General features: G+C 35.9%; 1 long non-coding RNA gene across 1 annotated transcript in view; it reads right to left on the bottom strand.

Annotated features, from left to right (window-relative positions):
• LOC141491835 (uncharacterized) overlaps positions 1–21,218 on the bottom strand; it is a 159,646-nt gene extending 138,428 nt beyond the window's left edge. The window contains exon 1 of the long non-coding RNA XR_012469791.1: positions 20,998–21,218. This is a non-coding gene — a long non-coding RNA (uncharacterized LOC141491835). The remainder of the gene's footprint in view (positions 1–20,997) is intronic.
• Positions 21,219–23,301: the final 2,083 nt, after the last annotated feature.

Here is a 23,301-nt window from a genome sequence, read left to right as displayed (position 1 = left end):
CTGAATGGTGTTCTCTCACTTTCTCCTTAAAAGAGACAACAAAGGAAAGAGCCATGTAACTTTACTAGCTAGGCTAAATAAGCCTAATATGGTTTCTTTATTATATATTAATTAGGTTGCTTTATTTTATAGCTACTAAATCACAAAAACAGAAATTGCTGCTTCAGAAACACATAGTGATGTTATAGAGTAATAATTGTGGATTTGACTTTATGGAATACTAAAGACTTTCTTCTTTGATGAAAATGTCCATTTCCCCCAATAAATGTCAGTGGCTCCCTATTGCCCCTAGAATTCCCCTCCCACAAATTTCTTTATTTGTCATTTAATGTCTTTACAATTTGAACCAACCTATGTATTTAGTTGGATTTTATAGTAGTTCCCCCATACACCTAACATTCCAGACAAACTGACTACCTCCTTGCTATTCTCCATATATAGATATAAGATTACATCTCCTACTCCCTGCCTTTGCAAGGGCTGTCCCTTAATTCTAGAATGTTCTTACTTCTCATTTCTTCTTCTTAAAATCTCTAGCTCACTACAAGGTACCTTTTAGGTGCTAACTCTGATATGCAGCTTTTCACGAACTTTTCCCTGACTTTTGTATTGTTAGTATTCTCTACCCCCCCCAAATTACTTCTTATTTACTTTGTGTGTATATTTTATATTTACTTATCAGAGTATCTTTTAGAATTTCTCCTTCCAGTATATCTCAAGCTTTTTGAGGTTAGAAACATTTTTTGCCATTAATATATCTTTTAGTATCTTTAGTATAGTTTTTAAATTTTAGATGTTTTTTTACACAGTAGGTGCTGAACACATATTTGAATTCAAGCAGTTTTGAAGCTCTTCCTAATGAATTCCAATGAATCGTAAAGGAAAAAGGCAATTAATCTGATATTTACTACATCTTTTGGTGAAATAAAATAGGAGAGTCTTTTATGAAATCTCATATCAGATTATTGCTATCTCAACTTTCCATAACATTGGATGCAGAAGACAAGGACATTGGGTGAAGGATCATGAGTGTTTCATGTGCAAAACAGAAGACAGAAATTTGAAAATCACATTAATAATGAGCAGTAAAAAAAATTAGAAAGGGCTTGTTATTGTTTTTTGCATGTATTCTCTAAGAAGCCCCAAACCCCCATCCCCTTTGGACTGCCAGATTGCATTGTTGTAAAACATACATGGATGGGTGGCTTAAACTGTGGTCTGCACACACTAGGTGAAATGTATCTATTGACTTACAAGCTGGATGCATGTGTCAAAATGCAATCCAGTATTTTTGTAATAATAGCTAGCAGTCATCGCTGTAAATTATTTATGGAGACTATTCAGTGCAAACAGGTTAGTGTACACATCCTCTTCAGCCTGACTGCCCTGGTTTTAGATCACTCAGACATTCAACTCCTAAGAGATCTGCTCTTATCACTGCAAACCCTAAAAAGGTACCCAAACTGCAGACATTTCAGCAACTCAAAACAGCCCCAGCCATTTGCTAAAGTTCCTCCTCAAGGTTCAGCGAGTAAACATCTCCCTCCCACCCACTCTGGCCCTAGCGATGTAAGTTAATATCAGACATGAAGGAAGATCGATCTTGGGAACAGAGACGCGACAGTCCTTTCCCTGCTTTGTGCAGAAACATGGAAGAAGGACATAGCAAAGGCCACCAGTGATCTTAACACGAACTGACATTTCAGTAATGCTATGCTTCTGAAGCTGGGAAAAAGTCAGCTAGCCAATGAAGACTCCTGCTTATACTTAAATAAATGTAGTATCTTATTCCAGTTCAGAGCATGAGGTTTCCATCCTCTGAAATCTTTCAGTCGTGGACATTGCTACTGTCTTTTCAGGAATCAATTTTAAGCAGGTAGACCTCTCTTCAGGGTCCCAGAGATGGCAGAAAAGGTTAGAGTTTCCTTAAAATTTTAAGAATTAAGTTTATGAGATGAGGGGGAATCTCAACATTTTAGGAAAGCTATTTTGTCTCCTTCTCCAACAAGCATCTAATGATATAGGAACCTCAAATGTCCTGATTCTGATAACTATCCATTTCATTGTATTTTCATCATTCTTTAAGTAAAAGATAGTGGAAGCTTTTATTTATTTTTTTCACTTATTATGGGAGGGCTTTTTTGTTATGACTGATCACAATTTTTATTTCTATTATTAAAGCAGAAGTTGGGTCAAGCTATTTGTTCATCATTTATAAACAGAATAAAAGAAATATAAGCATAACTGCTGTCGTAAACCTGAAAACATGATGAAAAATATAATGAGAGAACATACTGGAACTCTGAGTTCCAGTCCACAAAATCACAGTTTATTCATTTGCATAATGAATCCAAGATCACCTTACTGGAGTATAGTGAGGGAAAATTAATAAAATTTAAATCCACCTCTAATATCTAGTCTCAAAAGTGAAGGCTTAGGGGCAACTGGGGTTGCAGTTAATAGAGTACCAGCCCTGGAGTTAGGAGGACCTGAATTCAAATCCAGACAATTGATACTATTTGTGTGACAGTGGGCAATTCACTTAACCCTATTGCCAAACAAAAAAATAAAAAGTGATAGATTACATTTTATTTATATGTCACAAACAAGTCCGTTACATACAGAATCTCAGCCAATGAGCATTTCCACACTATAATGTAGCCCAAATTATCATCCACATTTAACAGTTGTTGAAAGTGAGGTTTACAATTTAAGTGACTTGCCCATGATCATAAAACTAGTAAGTAGTAAAGTCAGATCATGGACCAGCTTCTTGGAGTTTAAATCTAAAATTCACCCATAGGATTAAAAATCCAGTGCTAGAATAAGCATCAGAGATCATCTTTTCTAGACTGTCATTTTTTTTTGAAAAAACTGAGGCCAAAGGATGTCAAGTGAGTTGTCCAAGTTGTCCAGGAAAAGTAGTATACATCATAGGTAGAATTTGAGCCCAGCTCATCCTAATTCTTTCTGCCAGGCTAACTAATTATTCCCACTCTGAATAAGAGCAAAATTGCTGCTTATAACACAAGGATAGTCTGTTTGATTGTACTGTGTTTTGAAAATGAAACTGTTTTTCCAGATGTCAACTACTTCATGAAGTTTTCTTTGATTCTCCAAGAAAGACATAACCTCTCTTCCTTCTCATCTCTCATTTACCTTTGTACTTTTATTATCTTATCATATTCTATAACATAGCAGTCATGGGTAACCATTCATGAGTAAGGATTCTTTACTAGTTTATAAATCTTTTTATATTAGTAGGATAATAAGAGCCTAAGTTAGATTGAAAGTTGGAAGGAGATTTAGAGGTAATTACAGTTTAAAGATTAAGAACAAAGAGGCAAAGAGACCAGGCCAAGACCACACAAGTAGTGCATACACAGGCAAGATTCAAATATGAATCTCTAACTACAGATCCAGAACTCGTTCTACAGCATACTAATTTCCAAGTCTTCCATTTAACTTAGCATAGAGTTTCACAGATAGTGGTGGTGGTGGCAGTGGTGGTGTTTGATTATTTTTCAGTATATCTAACTCTTTATCACTCCATCTGAGAATTTCTTGGCAAAGATACTGGAGAGACTTTCTTTAACTCATTTTACAGATGAAGAAACTGAGAAAAATGGGGTTAAATGATTTGCCCAGGATCACGTACCCAGTAAGTTGTTTGAGACCAGTTTTGAATTCAGGGAAATGAGGCTTCTTAACTCCTTGTTCAGTACTCTAATAATTGTACCTCATAGCTGCTACTTTGCCATATTTCCAGATAATAGAAACAGTAAATATTTGTTAAATGATAAAAAGAAAGAAATTGGAGCCTTTATTAAAAGTTTATTTCCCCTCTTCCATGAAGCCTTCGCTGACTACCTTAGCCCACACTAATCTCTGCCATTTTTAAAGTCCCATAGCACATATAATCAGTATCACACAATGGAGCACTTAGAGATGAGAGCTAATTTTTCTCTAATTGTTCCATGTGGGTTACTCCCCTCTTTTTCTTTTCTTTGAGGGCACAGACCAATTGTGACTTGTCCTCTTCTCTCTCACCTATCTCAATACTAAGCATGTCATAGCTACTCAAAAAATTTCCTCAGTATTTGAGTAACTGATTATAGAATTCAGAAAGTGTGTATTTTGGAAAGGGATGAGTGCAGAGATTACACTGATCATTTTGCTTCCTGGAATAGAATAAAAACAGTTTTAGATTATTACTTATTTAAAAATCAAGTTAAAAGTTTATCAATCAAATAGCAAATTGTTAATATTTGTTAATATTTCATCTCTTGAGGCCCAGAACTATTTTATGTGTTTGAGAGTTACTTTCTCAGATGCAGAAATTATATATTTTCTATGGTAGGATACAACTAACACATAATCATTAACTTTCCATAGCAATTATGAGTCTAGATAATTTCTAGCAGAAACTGTAACTTTTTTACTTTTGTTTTAAAATGGTTTTTGGAAAGGTAAAAACCTTCAAAATCTTCTGTAATTTATCACTGATAAACATACACATCTTTTGATAGTTTAAAATTTTGTTGCTGTGGCCCTAGAAAAATCTTAACATCATACCTCCTTCACTCTTCTCTACAAAATTGTCTTTCTCATTATTTTAGGAAAGGCATTCTTTGAAATAAAGTTTTCCCCTCCCCAAAGGAAATGTTGTTATCACTCCTAGAGAGGAAGTCCCTTCACAGCATCATAAGACCAAAGAAAACCTATTAAAAAGACCCCAAGTGGATGGAATGGTGTAATGGTGGCACAGTTAAGACTATGCACCTGGTGACTCAGAAGTTGGTGGCCATTAAAATTAGTTTTACCTGGATTAGACTTAGGTTTGTGAAAATGGTTTCCATGCCTCAGGAAAGGGAAGTTTTGGAGCAACGGGGATCAAACAGAGAGCTGATCAAAGATGAAATGTCCACATGTAGAGGCTCTAGGTGAGTAAGCTCACAAAGATTCATGAACAGACTAAGTCTTATGGTCACTACCTCAGGCAGATATGGAAATGAAAGCATGTATGTTATTTGTGAACACAGAGACCGACATCTAATCATAATCAAGGCTTAATCTTGAGTGGATAAGAAAAATAAAAGCAGAGTAACATCATTTCATCTACAAAAACAATTTGTGCTTCATCAAATTATGCAAATCTCTTCAAAATAACGTTTATCTGGGAGAGGGGCTCTGTAAGTTCCCTGTGTGACTAGCCAATAATGCCATCTTATTAGAAATCATAACCCTGGAGAGTCCAGCCTGTTACGCCGAAGCCATGTTGCTTTTTCCGCTGTTCTAAAGAACTGAGCTTAGAAAAGTTATCTGGGCTGGTGGTTGGAAAATGAATTGAATACATTGTTGCTATGGTGATTCATCTGCAAACACTCAGACAACTGTGCAATAATGCAAAGAGCATGGGATGTGGAGTAAAAAGATAAAAAGATTTGGGTTCAAATTTAAGTTCTGTCGTGAGAAAGGTGAAATATTGAACATAAAATACTCATAATTCTAAAATACTATACACACACACATATAAACTTTCTTACAAGGTTTTTCAGAAAATGAAACACAGATCAAGTTTGCTTTGAGATAGTCACAATTTGAATAATGATTCAGATTGGTCAAATCACATCTGAAATATTGCCACCATTTCAGAGTCACACTTTAGGAATTATTTTAATAATCTGGAAGGTATTCAGAAAAAGGTATGATAGATGATAGTGATGGACCTAGATTATCTTCATATTTTAAATAAAAGCTTCATTTCAAGTTCTATCAAGTTATTTTTCTAAGTCTCCCTTTCACAGTTAAACTGCTAGTAGAAGTCATTTATTGCCTCCAATATTTTATCAGTCCTTGAATGAAATGGCATCATTCAACTGAAACTTCTCTGATCAATGATCAATTTCTAAATTCAATAATTTTTTTTTAGTCTTCATCCTTCTAGACTCCTCTACTGCATTTGACAATGGTTAGCCATAGCCTCTTCCCAGGAACTCTTTCTTCCTGAGGTTTCATGTCTTTTTTTCCCTTTTCCTATCTGTTAAGTCCTTCCCTAGTCATCTTTACTGGGTCATCACAATCTCCCACACCTTAACAGTGGGTGTTTTCCAAAAGCTCTGTCCTGGGTCCTCTTTTATTTTATTCTCTCTCCATACCTTCTCTCTTAATGTTCTCATTGGTTCCAGATATACAAATATTATTTCATGCAGATCACTCCCAGATTTATTTATCTAGAAAAGCCCAGGAGACAAGACACTCAGTGTGCACCTAATTCTGCAGAAGTTCCAATAGACAATCTTTGCCAAGTTCTCAAATTTCTACAAGACAAAATCAGTACTCCTCTTTTGCATATTTCACAGCCATGATGTAAGTTTTGATATTCTTTTGAAGTATATGGGAGGGGAGGAAAATCTCTATAAAACTTCAAAAAATCTAGGATCTTTTCAATGTCTTTGCCTTTGAGATGATGTAGTTCAACTAGAATCAGAAAATCCAAATCCAAATTTGAATATTTCACTAGAAATGTGACCTTGAGAAGTAATTCCATTTTTCTTTATCTCTTTTATCATCTATTAATTAGAGATAATAATATTTGTGTTGCTATTTTCTGTGGTATGCAATGAGCTTGAATTTTTATATCTTAAAATGCCAAATAAATGTGAATTCTTATTATTAGGATAGGGATAGGAGCTAGGTCAATTATCTCATTTGCAGAGAACAACCAGTAAAGACATTCCACACATCAGTATAAATGTTTACAACTCTCTAACATAAAATATTAGACAGTTATTTGTGGCTTTTGGAATTTAAGTGATTTGTTTAAGGTCACACAGCCATTACATCAGAGATAAAATGAGAATCCTGGCTCTTCTGGAACCAACTGTCTCCTGAGTGATGTTTTTATTTGATATTATTTCAAATTTGCCCAAGATAACAAAGATTACTACATCATCTGGCATTTATTATTATAATATAACCTCTACTATCAAGATAAATTCTCAATCAGGTACTGCATACAAAAATACTAATGATATATTCTAAGTTCCTAGTTGGGATACAATAAAGCATAGTTTGTTCATTGTAACTTAAAAATAAGCAAACCAGGGGTGGCTAGGTAACGCAGTGGATAGAGCACCGGCCCTGGATTCAGGAGTACCTGAGTTCAAATCTGGTCTTAGACACTTAATAATTCCCTAGCTATGTGGCCTTTGGCAAGCCACTTAAAACTATTTGCCTTGCAAAAAACAAACAAAAATTTTTTTAAAAATAAGCAACCCCCAAACTACAGGATAACAAAGCCATGTTACTTTATTGGTATACTTTCAATTTAATGTATTTATTTACCCATGGTTCCTAAGGAAAGCCTGGATAATAGCATACCCTCAAAAGGGATAAAAGGATTTTAAGTCCTGGTGCCTTTATGTACTCAGTGAGAAAAAAAAGATGGAAAGTATGTTCATTATTTCTTTAGACAGATTGTTTCTGAGATATTGTAGCTAGGGTTTACAGATGTATCACAACAATATTAGAGGGAGGAAATTTAAAACTGTATACTATGCATCTTAGTTTAGGGAGAGCCAATATGGTGGCAGGAGAAGAGCCTTTCCTAGGTGCTCTCTCCAAAATATTTCAAAATTTTTAAATTATGACTCTAAATTTTGGAGAGACAGAACCCACAGGAAGGTCCAGTGAGGCAATTCTACAGCCCAAGTGGTAAAACTCTGTTCCACTGGGTCAGAGGGGCGGCCCGCCAGAATGAAGGAACTTTAGCCTCCTGAGAATAGCCTCAGGGTGCCTGGGAGCCATGGCTCCCGGCAGCAGCAGTTTCCTGACTTGCATCCCAGGGAGCACCAAGCACAACTTGGAAGATCAGCAGGGAGACCTTTGCTAGAGCAAGCGTAAAGCCCAGGCCCCCAGTGTGGCCACAGCACTCATCATGGCTTTGGCACTTAGCAGCAGTGGCAGCCCAGATACAGGAAATGGAAGCAGGCCCATGGAGCTGGCCAGCAGGAGCCTCCAGGCAGCGGCTTCCTGAGTTCTCAGCCTACTGAATAGAAGGCATTGGAGGGAGACTTCTGAGGTCTGTCCACTGTCCCTGGAGCAGGACTCTGGGGCTCTGACCACATTCAGATCCCGATTGTAGTCTAGACCCCAATAGAACATGGACCCCCCCAGTCCCATGGCGGAGGGGTGCACTTGTGGTCATTCACAGACTGGGAGAACAATCAGAGCTCACACACTGAGGTCTTTGTGGGGGTATTCCAATAAAGCTCAAGAGCTCAGGAAACACCCCAAAACCAGGCACAGGCTGGGGAAATGAATAAACAGAAAAAATGGAACCAGACCATTGACAAATACTTTGTCCTTGATCCCATGGAAGATCAAATTTCTCAAGACTACAAGAAATACAGAAATTGGGCTCAGACTATGACAGTGCTCAAAAAAAAAAAGATTTTGAAAATCAAGTAAAGGAGATAGAAGAAAAATTGGGAAAAGAAATGAGTGAGATGTAGGAAAAACATGAAAAAGAAGTCAATAGCTTAGTCAAGGAGATCCAAAAAATGCCAAGGAAAATAACATGTTAAAAACCAGCTTAGGTCAAATGGATAAAACAGTTCAAAAAGTTATTGAGGAGAAGAATGCTTTAAAAAGCAGAATTGGCCAGATGGAAAAGGCGATAAGAAAGCTCTCTGAGGAAAACAAATCCTTCAGATGTAGAATGGAGCTAAAGGAAGCTGATGATTTTACAAGAAGTTAAGACACAATACTTCAACACAAAAGAATGAAAAATTAGAAGAAAATGTGAAACATCTCATTGTAAAAACAACTCAGGGGTGGCCAGGTGGCACAGTGGATAAGAGCATTGGCCATTGAGTCAGGAGTACCTGAGTTCAAATCCAGCCTCAGACATTTAATAATTACCTAGTTGTGTGGCCTTGGGCAAGCCACTTAACCCCATTTACCTTGTAAAAACCTAAAAAATAACTGCTCTGGAAAACAGATTCAGGAAAGATAATTTAAAAATTATTGGTTACCTGAAAGTCATGATCAAGAAAAGAGATTTGACTTCATTTTTAAAGAATTTCTACAGGAAAATTGCCCTGATATCCTAGAAGAGGGAAAAATAGAAATTGAGAGAATCTATCAAACTCTTCCAGAAAGAGATCCAAAAAAAAAACAACCCCCAGGGAATATTATAGCCAAGTTCCAGAACTCCAAAGTCAAATAGAAAATATTACAAGCAGCCACTAGGACACAAATCATATATTCTGGAACTGTAGTCAAGATCATACAAGACTTAGCAGCTACTACCTTAAGGGATCATAGGGCTTGGAATAAAATATTCCGGAAGGCAAAAGAGCTTGCAATGCAACTGAGAATCAACTACCCCACAAAAGTGAACATCTTCTTCCAGGAGAAAAGATGGACTTTCAATGAACCAGGGGAATTTCAAATGTTCCTGATGAAATAACCAGGGCTGAACAGAAAATTTGACCTTTAAGTATAGGACTCAATGAAGCATAGAGAGTGGAGGAGAAGGGCAAATTATGAGAGACTTAATGATGATGAACTCCATGTATTCCTGCATAGAAAAATTACATTGATAATACTCATATGAACCTTCTCATTTAATGGAACAGGGAGAAGGAGCTTTTATAGATGAAGCACAGGAGAGAGCTGAATTTGAAGATATAATATATTGTAAAAATGGAGTCAATGATTTAAAGGGAAATGTACTGGGAGTAAGAGAAAGGAGAGGTGGAATGGGCTAAGATATTTCATATAATAGATTTTTTTTGCAATTAACTTTTGCAATGATATGAAGTGGGGAAGGAATGGGGAACAAGGGAACCTTCACTCTCATCAGAAACGGCTCAGGGAGGAAACAGCATGCACACTCAATAGGCTATAGACATCTAGAGAGAAAAAAAAGAAGAGAAGGGGGCAGGGGGAAGGGGGGATGTGAGTGATAGAGGAGAGGGTAGACAATAGGAAAGAATAGTCAGATATAACACATTTTCCTTTTTATTTCTTGCAAGGGCCTGGGATTGGGTGTCCTGTCTGGGATTGCAGGGTAAGGTGGTTGCTGGGTCCCTGGGGTAGTATGTGGGATCGAGGTCTCTTGGCCCCAGTGCCAGTGATCAGTCTGCTGTGCCACTCAGCTACCCTATAGCATATTTTAGAAGAGGGGCAGAGTGAAAGGAGAGAGAAAATATAATAGAAGGTAGTGGGGAGGAAAGGATGGAGGGAATTACAATCAGCAACAGCAACTGTGGAAAAATATGGATGTTAACTTCTGTGATGGACTTATGATAAAGAATGAGACTGAAACACATTTTTGTCTCTTTCTTTTACTTTATTTCTCATGAAGTTTTATATTTTTGTAGGGGAGGGGGTATTATGTTTACTCTTAAACAAGAATATTTTAGTAATGTGTAAATAAAAAAAATAAAAAAACATTGAAAAAGGAAAAGACAAGCAATAAGATATTAATTATACTTGTGAAATCATACAAAACATATTTCTGCATTACCCATGTTGCAAAAAGAAAAATAAAGTGAAAATTTTTAGTTCAATTGGAAAAAAAAATCTTAGTTTACACATAAATCATCAGTGTTTCTATATTTGCCAATAAAGTCTAGCAATAATGGTGGAGAAATTTCCTTTAAAATAACTGTCAACAAAATAAAATACTTGAGAATCTAACTGCTATAACCAACCCAGGAACCTTATGAACACAGTTAGATTTTTATTTTCAAATTTGAAGAGAGGTTTTTAAGAATTAAATATTTTATGAAACTTGAAAAAAAAAAGTACTATGTTACCCCCAAATACCTTTTTTTATTTGATTTCCCCTTTGTTCTCAATGTCATCTAAATGTGGATACTTTATAACTCACAGTCTTAGAGAGTTATCTCAGTCCCTAAGAGATTAAGTGATTTTTTCATGGATACAGTCATTGGGTAAGATTAGAACCCAGTTCTTTCTGATTCCAAGACTTTCTCTCTCTTCTGTTCTGAATCTTCTCTCCTCTCTCCTTCTTCCTTAAACTTTTTTTACCCAAACTTCATAATTGAATGGAACTTTATATTTCTTTAATGGAGATAATGCAATGGAGCAGATAGAATTCTACAGTTGAGAGATGTAGGTTTCAATGCCACCCCTGAAGACTTAATAACTGTGTGATCTTAAGCAAAATCACTTAACTTTTTAAGCCTCATTCTTTTCATTCCAAAATGGAGATGATATCACCTCATTGGCAAGTTGTGAGGATCAAAAGATATATATATATAAAGGTGTAAAATGTTTTTAAGCATTACTTAGAATTACACAGAACTCTACCAATGTCTACAATTCTTTATCTTTTTCTTATTATATAAATATCTTATTTGTTTTGCAATTATATACAATAGTATTTTCTACCTAACTTTTTTGGTAAGACTTTTAATTTTACATGTTTTCCCCATCCTCCCTTCCCTTCCCTCCCCCCCCACAGAAGGCAATCTGAAAATCTTTACATTGTTTCCATTCTATGCACTGATCAAAACTGAATGTATTGAGAGAAAAAATATGTCCTTGCGGGAAAAAAAAAAAATATCAGAGATAGAAAAATTATGGAGCACATAAGAAAACTTTTTTAAAAAAATTGAAGGTAATAATCTTTGATCTTTGTTTAAACTCCATAGTTCTTCTATTGTTCTATTAGAAATCAAGAGGGACGGGATTTCAAAGAAGCATGGAAAGACTTTGCATAAATTGATGCTGAATGAGATGAACAGAACCAGAAGAACATTATGCACCCTAACAGCAGCATGGGGGTGATGATCAACCTTAATGGACTTGCTCATTCTATCAATGCAATAATAAGGGACAATTTTAGAGTACCTGTAGTGGAGAATACCATCTATATCCAGAGAAAGAACTGTGGAGTTTAAACAAAGACCAAAATCTATTATCTTCAATTTTTTAAAGTGTCTTTTGTACTACATAATTTTGCTATCTCTGATATTTTATTTTCTCCTCAAGGATATGATTTTTCTCTCTCAACACATTCAGTTTTGATCAATGTATAGCATAGAAGCAATGTAAAGATTATCAGACTGCCTTCTGTGGGGGTAGGGGGTGGGGGGAGGGAAGGGAGAGTGGGAGAAAAATTGTAAAATTAAAATGTTAGGTAGAAACTACTATTATATATAACTGGAAAAACAATATATTAATGAAAACATAAACTCTACAGTTCTTTCTCTGGATACAGATGGTATTCTCAATCGAATATACCCTAAAATTGTCCTTGATTATTGCACTGAAGGTATGAGCAAGCCAATTAAGGCTGAACATCATCATGATGTTGCTGTTAGGGTGTGTAATGTTCTTCTGGTTCTGCTCATCTCATTCAGCATCAATTCATGCAAGTCTTTCTAGTCATTTCTGAAATCCCATCCCTCCTGGTTTCTAATAGAACAACAGTGTTCCATCACCACAGTTTATTAAACCATTCCACAATTGATAGGCAGTCCTTCAATTTCCAATTCTTTGCCACCACAAACAGGGCTGCTATGAATTTTTTTTGTACAAGCGATATTTTTACCCTTTTTTCATAATCTCTTCAGGTTATAGGCCCAGTAGTTATGTTGCTGGATCAAAGGGCATGCACATTTTTATTGTCCTTTGGGCATAATTCCAAATTTCTCTCCAGAAAGGTTGGATCAGTTCACAGTTCCACCAACAATGCATTAGTGTCCCCGATTTCCCACATCTTTTCCAACATTTATCATTGTCCTTTCTGGTCATATTGGCAAATCTGAGAGGTGTAAGATGTTACACAGAGATGCTTTAATTTGCATTTCTCTAGTCAATAATTATTTAGGGCAAATTTTTATATGATTATGGATAGCTTTGATTTCCTCATCTGCAAATTGCCTTTGCATATCCTTTGACCATTTGCCAATTGGGGAATGGCTTTTTTTTTTATAAATTTGACTCAGTTCTCTATATATTTTAGAAATAAGTCCTTTGTCAGAAACACTAATTGTAAAATACAATTTTTAATCTTAAGGAATTACCTGGGAGTACTGAAAAGTTCAATGACTTGCCTAGGGTCATAGTAATTAATGTTTGTCCTTCATTTATCAGGCAGATGATGCCATGACAAGCACATGAATTGGATTTAAGTGAGGAGGTGCTATGATGAGTCACCAGTCTCTCTTTCTCCACCAGAGCCATCTAAGTTCAATGGCCAAATATGATTCAGGATGACTGGAGATGGACCCAGATGTGAGGCAATCAGGGTTAAGTAACTTGCCCAAAGTCACACAGCTAGTAAGTGTCAGAGTTGGATTCAAACTCCATAGCTAACATGTAACAGAGGCAGAGCTTGAACACAGATTTTCCTTACTTTAAGGCCAGGTCTTCAACCATTTTGCAGTATCTCTTCACTGAGAACATAACATATCACATAAAACTAAGTGGTGCAGGATATGAGCAACTGGCTATTATATATAGTTCATATATTATAATACTATTAATATGCAAATATAATGTCATATTTTAGACATTCTGAGATCCCCATATCACCCTACCTCCACTCCAACAATAAAACTACTAAGGACTAATAACAATTTTTAAAAGAGACTCAGGGGGGTGGCTAGGTGGAGTAGTGGATAAATCACTGGCGCTGGAGTCAGGAGTACCTGGGTTCAAATCCAGTCTCAGACACTTAATAATTACCTAGCTGTGTGGCCTTGGGGAAGCCACTTAATCCCATTTGCCTTGCAAAAAAAAAAAAGCTAAAAAAAGAGACTCAGAAGGTATTTCACTCAACATGCACACCAAGTTAAAACTAAGTATAAATATCTAAGTTCTGCAGAAATGTTTGCATATTAAAAGATAATAATTATGTTTTGTGCTTCATTCTTGAAGAAGAACATGACATCAGGGAGTTGATACCAGCTCATGAATTGGATTTGCGTGAAGGGGAGTGCTATGCTAAGTCACCAGCCCCACTTCCTCCTCCAGAGCCATCTGGATGCAATGGAGATATGATTCAGGATGACTGGAGATGAGAGGCAATCAGGGTTAAATGACTTGCCCAGCGTCACATAGCTAGTTAGTGTCAAATATCTGAGGTCAAATTTGAACTCCTGTCCTCCTGACTTCAGGGCTAGTGCTCAATCCACTGCACAACCTAGCAAAAGATAAGCCTATGGTGAAGATTAATATGAACTGATACAGACTGAAGTGAATAGAACCTAGAGAAAGATTTATGTAATATTATATAATAATTTATGTAATATAAAAATGAACCACATTTTGAAAGGAACAATGTTGAAGCATGCTAATCACAGTCTCTTGACAGAGTGAGGTACACTTTTGGAAATGGACAATGAGAAATGTGTTTTACTTGACTATATATATTTGTTATGGCATTTTTCCCCAGTAGAGAGGAAAAAAGAGTGAAGAATTTCTTTTTAAATAAGAAGCAATCTATAGCACAAGTTGGAAACAAAAATCATTCAACTTTAAAAATCAGAGACCTCTAAGATCTCATCCCTGAGGACCAGGTTATCAGCGCTATCGATACTCTCAGTTCATGCAGCTTTACTGATGTAACTCAATATAGCATCTCACTCTTCTACCAAGCTCATTTCTTTCTTTCTTTTTAAAATTTTACTGGCAATTAGCAGCAGCTTAAACAACTCAACTTATATTATTTCCTTCAATAGCTTGCACGAAGTTCCAAAAGAGAGTATGTATAAAACAACAAACAGAAAAGATGAAAAAGGTTAAAGACTTAAGTTGATACTATATTCATCCCATCAATAGGAAAGCTACTCAGTGACCCAGTATCACAGTGATCTCACCATAATCAATTAACTTTGTGAAGTAAACAGATCTGTCCCTTTTGGCTGCTGGGGAACCTGATCCTTCTCTCTATTCTTACTGACACTGTGAATGGAGAAATCACAGAGACTGATATTATGCCATCTCTGTCCAAGGCAACAGAGCAATTCCACAGCTATGTAACATTGAGATCAGCTTGTGTTTTAATCAGTGTTCATATTTTCTAACAAAAAAGTCATTGAAGGGGGGAAGACATACATAAAATAAGACAGCAAGGGCTTTAGAATTGCTAAAATATACCCTACTTTTCTGTAACAATCCTTTTAAACACCTGGAAAACAAAGAAAAATAACTCCAAATTCTAATACCACCCCAGATGAGTAATTGCCATAATGATTACTATTTACACTGTCCTGATTTGACATCTCTCTGATTAGTTTTTACAAAATGCCACCAACACCAAGCTAATTTGAACCTAATTATTTCTTGAAGTGATGGTTTCAGACAGGTCATGAGATGGTGATCTCAGATCTGCTTCATGTAGTTTATATTACACACACACACACACACACACACACACACACACACACACAGACATGCACACACAAAACTGTGTCACAGTCACAAAAGATTGGCAGTAGAGTGAAAGAACTATTCTGTATAATTAGCAGTCTTAATTAAAAAAATGGCCAAAGATATCAGCTGTAGCACTGGCTCTACAAACCCCTGGGGCTGCTCATAGATTCTCCTGCCTTCTGATTGGAATTGTATGAATCTGGAAATATCCACCTGCATTAACTCCATCAAGACTCAGTGGTTTGAGAATCTTCCAACCCTGGTAAGCAATTCAAAGTCTTTCACTTTAGGAAACCATAGATTGGGAAGCCTGGGAGGCGATTAATATTTCAGGGTGAGAGGTTCGCATTTGAAACCACTATTAGACCTCTTAAGGTGATCCCCTGTGATACTTAACACATATGTCAAGTCCCATATTCTCAATGATCATAAAGTATTTTGCAAGCTTTATAATCATCACACCAGGGAACTCTTTGCTGGAAGGAGGTTTAGGTTTTTAAAATTGGTTTTATATAAACAAACATATATATAGAAATATGCAAAATATTACATAACATATTTGTATAAAATTTGTAAATGTTTTGTTCATTGCCTCACTCACAAATCTCTGAACTTAGACAAGCGATAAGTTGATCAGGGCTTCTTAATTTAGGGCTTATGGACCCCCAAAATGGTCTGTGAAGAGATTTCAATTTTTGTTTTTCTTCCTGAAATTTAACATTTCCTTCAAATATGAATGTGGGCAAAAGTAGTCATTATTGTATGGAAGTAGTCCATAGGGTTCACCCTTCTATCAAAGAAATCTATGATACTCTAGAAACATTAAGAACCCTGAACTAGAATCTGACAAAAAAGAAAGCACAGAAATCCTCTTTACTTTGATGAATCCTTTATTTTACCAATGTAGGCATTCACTACAATGATGCAAATTGAAATTACTTAGGGACGTTTTATTCTGGGAGATTGCTTATGCAAGACATCCCATAAATCCTGCTTTTAGTATCTATACAAGTCTCTGAAACCCTTCATCTAATTATTTTAATTTATCAGAAATAAATTATATATATATATATGTGTGTGTGTGTGTGTGTGTGTGTGTGTGTATGTGTGTATGTGTGTGTGTATGTGTATGTTTATATGTGGAAAGTGCTCTGTAGCTATTTGTATATATTTGTATATATGATATATCAGAAATATATATCAGAATATATGATATATCAGAAATAAATTATATATATGTGTGTGTGTATGTGTATGTTTATATGTGGAAAGTGCTCTGTAGCTATTTGTATATATTTGTATATATGATATATATATACATCTACAAATCCCTTCCCTACAGGTTTAAAAAAAAACTGAAATTTATAGAGAGGGGGAAAATAACTAGTTCAAGATCCCATAGTTGGTAAATAACATTTGAACCCAGTTCCTCTGACTGACCTGAACTATTCTTATTTGACTTTCAAGGTTGCTTCATGCACCTCTGAAATTTCCAGTGATGATTTGAGGAAGGTAGATTTTATCTACCCCCAAAATCATGTCAATTCTACTCAGCTTACAATTAGTGATGGGAAACCCAAACCCAGATTTGCTTCTGGGTTTCTGAATGTCTTTTTTGCTTTTATATTTGTATTTTTCCCTGATCATAGGTGACTAAAAACCCTATCCTTAGTAAACTGTCCAATACTAGAGGCAACTTTGTTTCACCATAGGATTCCCCTAAAGTTCTTTCCTGAGCTTATTTTTTATATACTACAGTTAAGTTCTGATCAGTGAAAGTAATAAATCCCTCTGAAATGGTTGCATGTTTTTGAATCCACATTATTCAAAGTTATAATTATATAAAATATGATCACTGGTAGCTACTGAATGGAAATACACAGTGTACACTGAAGTAATGTGATCACTTCAGGGAATTCATTATCCACTGTAATCTGCAACGTGCTACATCATACTTGGTGATCTCATCAGTTCCCATTGATTCAATTATCTTTTTTTATATATTCTCAGATCTTCATTCCTAACTTTTCTCCTGAGCTTTAATGCTGCATCACTGACTCTTAGACATCTCAAACTGAATGTTATGTAAGCATCTCAAATTCAGCATGTCCAAAGAATAACTCATTATTTCATTGTTCATCATCACTTCTCTTTCCAACTTCCTTCTTACTATTGAGGGCAGTGCCATAGATAAAGCATCATCCTTTATCTTCTCTACTACATTCATTCCACATATCTAATATTTTGCACAATATGTCTCCTTTCCAAATCTTTCTCTCTAGACACACAGCCATCATCTGAGGTATAAAACCACAGTATTTCATGTTTAGGCAATTACAATAGCTTTCTGGTTGGTCTGTGTGACTACATTTTCTTCCCATATCTGTCTATCCTCTACTTAGTTTTTAAAATAATATTTCTAAAGTGTCACCTATTTGACCATGTTACTATTCCCCAACCCTCACTAAATCCCTATTACCTCCAGACAACCTGGCCACTTTCCTGCTTTTCCCATCTTCTTACACTTACTCCTTTCCATATGCTTTATCACTCTATATGCCTCCTTACTCTCCTCACATCACACAGAGTCTTCCAACTATCAGCATTTTCAATGACTTCAAGGCAATTTCAAAGGCAAATTCCATTCCTGGAATTTCTTCCATATTTCGGGTACTGCCTTCAAATAACTCAGTTGATAACACTTTTAGCAACAGACCTATTCCCCTTCACTGTTAGGAACCTTCATCCTAGGATTACCTCTAATTCATCCTTTATGAATCAATCTTGCACACACACACACACACACACACACACACACACACACACACACACATAATTGTATGCTCTCTCTCTCTGAGGGCAGAGAATTTTTTTCCCCTTTTGTATTCCTAGAACTTAGTTTTGCACCTTATTTTTTTTTAGGTTTTTGCAAGGCAAATGGGGTTAAGTGGCTTGCCCAAGGCCACACAGCTAGGTAATTATTAAGTGTATGAGGTTAGATTTGAACTCAGGTACTCCTGACTCCAGGGCGGTGCTCTTGGATCAGCGCCACCTAGCTGCCCCAAGATGCTGTATTCTTTAAATCCTTCAACATATTTGCAAACTATACTGCCACATTAACGACTTGTTTTTGAGTTGCCTTGAAGTCATTTTAGTTATCTTTCTACAGTTATCCCTTCCTTATAACAATTTTCCCCATCTCAGTTTCAATATATCTTGGCAAAAGAAAACAAGTAGGAAATTTGGGGACACTTTTGTGGAAACCACAGACAACCCAGAGTCTATGACCAAATATGTAATCTAAATTTTAGAATAAGTACTATAAAAAACCCAATAAAAGGGAATGAAAAAATTCAAACTTCTCAGGTATGAAGATAGAGCCCATAAATTTTATGTGGATTTTCTAGATCATGGAGGTGCTGTACTCCTAATCCCCTCATCTCTAAATCTATCTCTCTATCTCATCTCTCAATTTCTTTTCTTCTTAACTAGGTTGTAAGATCATTCTAAGCAGGAGCTATGTCTTCTATTTCACCAATTCAATAACAACTTATTAAATGCTTACCCTGTGTAAGGCAGTATAACAAAGAATCTCAGAATCAGCAAGAACTGGGTTCAAGCACAATCTCTAAAGCATATTGACTGTGCCCTTGGTAAAGTTAGTTAATTTCTCAGTTCCTCCAAGTAACTCTCTAAGATTATAAATTGCAGAACTGGAGTTGATATGCACTGGCAGAGGAAGTTTCCATGATGAGAGAACTCTTCACCAACAGAATCACAGAGTAAGTCTAAAACATGTTCAAAGAATTATATAATCATAGACTGTGCTGGAAGAGATCCTGAGATTATATACTCCAATCCCTTCATTTTATAGATAAGGAAACTGAATCCTAGAGACAAAATAACTTTCCTGAGGTCTCATCAGTAGCAGTGGGCAGATGAGGATCTGAAACTCTATTTCCTGATTCAATTTGAACAAAGATTTGATAAATGTAGGCTGAAGTAAGGAATACATTAAAATTCGTGTCATTTTGACCAGCTTAAATATATGCATAGTTCACTTAGCTATCTAGATAGTAGGGACATCTAAATAAGAAACAGATAAAAACCCATTACCTAATAGTTTGAGGCAATTGTCCTGGTCACTTGTTTTTGTTCCTTTTGCTGTTCTTCCCGAGGCTACTCTAAAGATTCAACAAACTACTTCCTCTCGCATTGAAAATTATTATAGGAGAAGCATGCAGGAAATGTTAACCAAAAAAAAAAAAATGCAGGAAAAGTGGAAATCACCAAGAAAAATCTACTAAGGGGAAATCAATAGAAGGTGAAAGGTCAACAAGCCTCCTGCTGTTAGACTGTCAAAATGTATTTAATGGGCTCATTGGATATTTTTTTCCACATTTAAAAAATTGACATAAAAGGAGGACTAGTCTGCTGTACTACTTTTTATCTTGACCTTTCCCCCCGCCCCCACAAAAGCTTCTTTAAAAAAGAATTTTTTTGAAAACTTTATTCTGATCTAAGTATTACATTTATGCCCAGGGGGCTGATATCCCCTGAGGCTTCTGCAGAATGACAGGCTTTCAATACTGATTCCTAAGTTATTTTCTAGGGAGCTAATTCAGCTCTTCTTACTACATTACTATATCAAATTTTAATTATGGCTTAAATGATATGAATCTAAATTAAGGATGGCAGTCATATGGAACCTGGCATATTCAGAGATCTCTTCTGGGTCAGGCCTATAATATTTGCCAAGCAGATGCCTTCTTAATTCTTCTGAAGACCATGCATGCAGATGTACGGAGTTTTCCACCCTTTCACCTAAAGCAGGGAAATGCCTAAGAGCAATCTTGGCTGATGATCATAGGGTGATATTCTTTCTGAATAACAGGTGAAGCATGTAGAAATGAATGGAAAGCCTTATTTCAATATTACCTACAGTAATGCTTCTGAAAAGCCCTTTCAATTTCATTGTGAATCATTTTAAAACTCAATGCACCAGAAAACTTCTGTATATCTATTTGATAATTATAATGGCTAAGATGGGAGGTAGATGCCATTATTAATCCCATTTAACAGATGAAGAAATGGAGGTAGGCAAATATTAATTGACTTTTTCCAAGGTCTCACAGCTAGTAGGTATTTAAGGATGATTTGAACTTAGGTTTTCCTTTCTCCAGGTTGAGTGTTCTATTCACAGTGTCAACTAGCTACAACCTAGAAAATGGATTCCTGGAAATTCTGATAGTTCAGAAATCTTGATTAAGATCATAGTCACAGTGTCTGGGGCCAGATTTGGGCTCTGGTGCTCCTGGTTCCAGGGCCAGTACTCTGTCCACTGTGCCACCTGGCTGCACTTATTATTATTTCCAATTATAATTTAAATTTTTTCTCTTTACTTTATTGCTCATATGGGTCTATATTTTGGGGGGGGAGGGGGTATTATGTTTACTCTTAAACAAGAGTATTTTAGTAATGTATAAAAAAAGCATCATTTGTACAAAAATACAAATAAATAAATAAAGTAAATAAATAAAAAAATAGGAATATGAAAAAAAGATCATAGTCACTAACCTTGACTTTAATGAAGGCTACAGGATGATGATGGCTTCCTTATTAGGATGACACAAACACTCCATCACATAACTTGACTGAGCTGTTTTCAAATGAAATGTCAAGGTTCCATTGTGAACTTGAATGTGAATGCGAATGTTAACAGATTGAAGAATACTAATAGGCCTGAAATTGACAAGATTCTTTAAAGAAAATATATTTATAAAAATCACACTGCTGAGAAGAAATCAAACTTAAAATAAAGAAGGTTGTGAGACAGGATTTTTTCCCCTCCCTTTAGCATAAAGGGTAAGTTCCAGGAAAGAATAGATTGTGAAATTTTAAATTCTTCCTGGTCCCAACTCTGTTGTAATTAACTGTATAATGCTAGGAAGGTCACTTAACTCTAAGAGTCTGTTTCCTGCTCTGTAAAATGTGGAAGATAATAACACTTGTGCAATCTGCCTCAAGGCATTTTGGGGAGGAAAAAATTTTGCCTGACCAAAATGCTACATAAATGAGAGTTATCACTACTCAATTATTCAAATGGATCTCAAGTATCATCATCAATGTAGGTATACCCTCCAATGATGCAAATCACAACTTATTCATAGCTGCTCTTTTTTCATATCTTTCTGTACTATGGGCAGGATATTCTAAAACAATGTGGGGACTTTTTTCTATATATCATAATGATATCAGGGACTGTCCCTCAATTATTTCTTACTACTTGACTAGCCCATAATTATCTACCATGAATGTCATTGATGTTGCCCTTTGCTCTATGTTTCCATTAAAATTCCTTGTTTGAAATGTGTTTCAACCTCCTCACACCCACCATGAACTTCTCCAACATCCTTTGAGTGATTGAGAATAGGTTATTATTATTATTATTACTATTATTATTATTATTAAAATTCTTCCTTTCCCTCTGACAATGCTATTGGGAAGTAGAAAAATAGGGGAGGGGGAGATTGAGGATCCCCTATTGATTTTTGCTTTTTTTTAAAAAAATAAAAAGCATGTAATTGATTGTCTAGATAACAACCCAGCAGGATTATGGAAAGAGTAGTGAACTTGGAGCACTGAATTTATGGTCCATGAACTACCTCAAAATCACTTAACCATTTTGATCCTCTTTTCCTCATCTGTTAAACTTGAGGGTGTTGGCACAAAAGAGATTACACAGAAGACATTCTTTTAGTCTGAAAAGCAGTGTGGTATAGTGGAGGTGGTGGTGGGGACAAGTTAGAATATAGACATTTAGATTCTAAGTCTTCTACTTAACCATTTTGATGAGTTCAATTAAGTCACTTGTAACCTCTGCCTGTTTCCCCTATGAAAAAAAGTTCTGTTATGAATATCACTCAACACTAGAGGGTGTTACAGAGCACCATCAACCTGCCTCTTAAATTCAGAATCTCAGAGCAGCTAACTAATCATACCCTCATTCTACTGTGCATAGGTGTCTTGGAATGCAGTTTGGAGTCTTCACCAATAAAATCACCTTACTCATTTGCACCCACTACTAGCTACTCCCATTTTGTCCATCTGAGCTTTACTTCACTAAATCAGCATTTAATTTAAAACATTTAATAATCATTGCTAATATTGATATAGTCCCTTAAGGTTTGCAAAGCCCTTTACAAATAACCTGTTTTCACAACTATGCTGAGAGGTAGGTGGTATTATTTTTCCATTTCATAAATGAAAATAACTGAGGCTGAAAGAGATTAAGTGACTTGTGCAGGGATGTTTGATGCCAGAACTGAAATAGTAATAATAGTTAACATTTATATAGAACTTAACTATGTTCTAAGCAGTGTGCTAAGCACAAAGTTTTATTTATTTATTATTGCAACAATCCATTATGCTTATCTGAAATAATGGCCCTACCTGTCCTCTCCACATACATATTCAATCCTTCCTTAGAACACCTTTACCCTCCTCACATTAGAAAGGCAAAATTTCAGAACTGTAGATTACACCGGGAAGCTGAACAAAAGGGTTTTCAAGCACTACCTGGAAGATTTAAGGTACTGAGAAGATGAATGAATAGCTGATGAATGTAGGAGTGTTGTTCTCCCTTACAGTGACTACATAGACAGCTAGACTTGATTTCCTTTCCCTGGAACTGCTGGAGCTTTTACCTTGCCCCTGGATCCTCAGGTATACTGGACAGAAGCCTATACTTTGGTGCCTTCAGCACTGGAACAAAACTTTTCGGGAACTTGATTATCAGCATCCCATCTAGTCTATATCTAATCACCATTACTATTCTCCAAATCTTCATGAGAAGCCATGGCCCTTTATATTCTATTTCCC

The sequence above is a fragment of the Macrotis lagotis genome, chromosome 6 (genome assembly GCF_037893015.1).
Source record: "Macrotis lagotis isolate mMagLag1 chromosome 6, bilby.v1.9.chrom.fasta, whole genome shotgun sequence".
NCBI lineage: Eukaryota > Metazoa > Chordata > Mammalia > Peramelemorphia > Peramelidae > Macrotis > Macrotis lagotis.
This window is presented reverse-complemented; position numbering and strand designations above follow the sequence as displayed.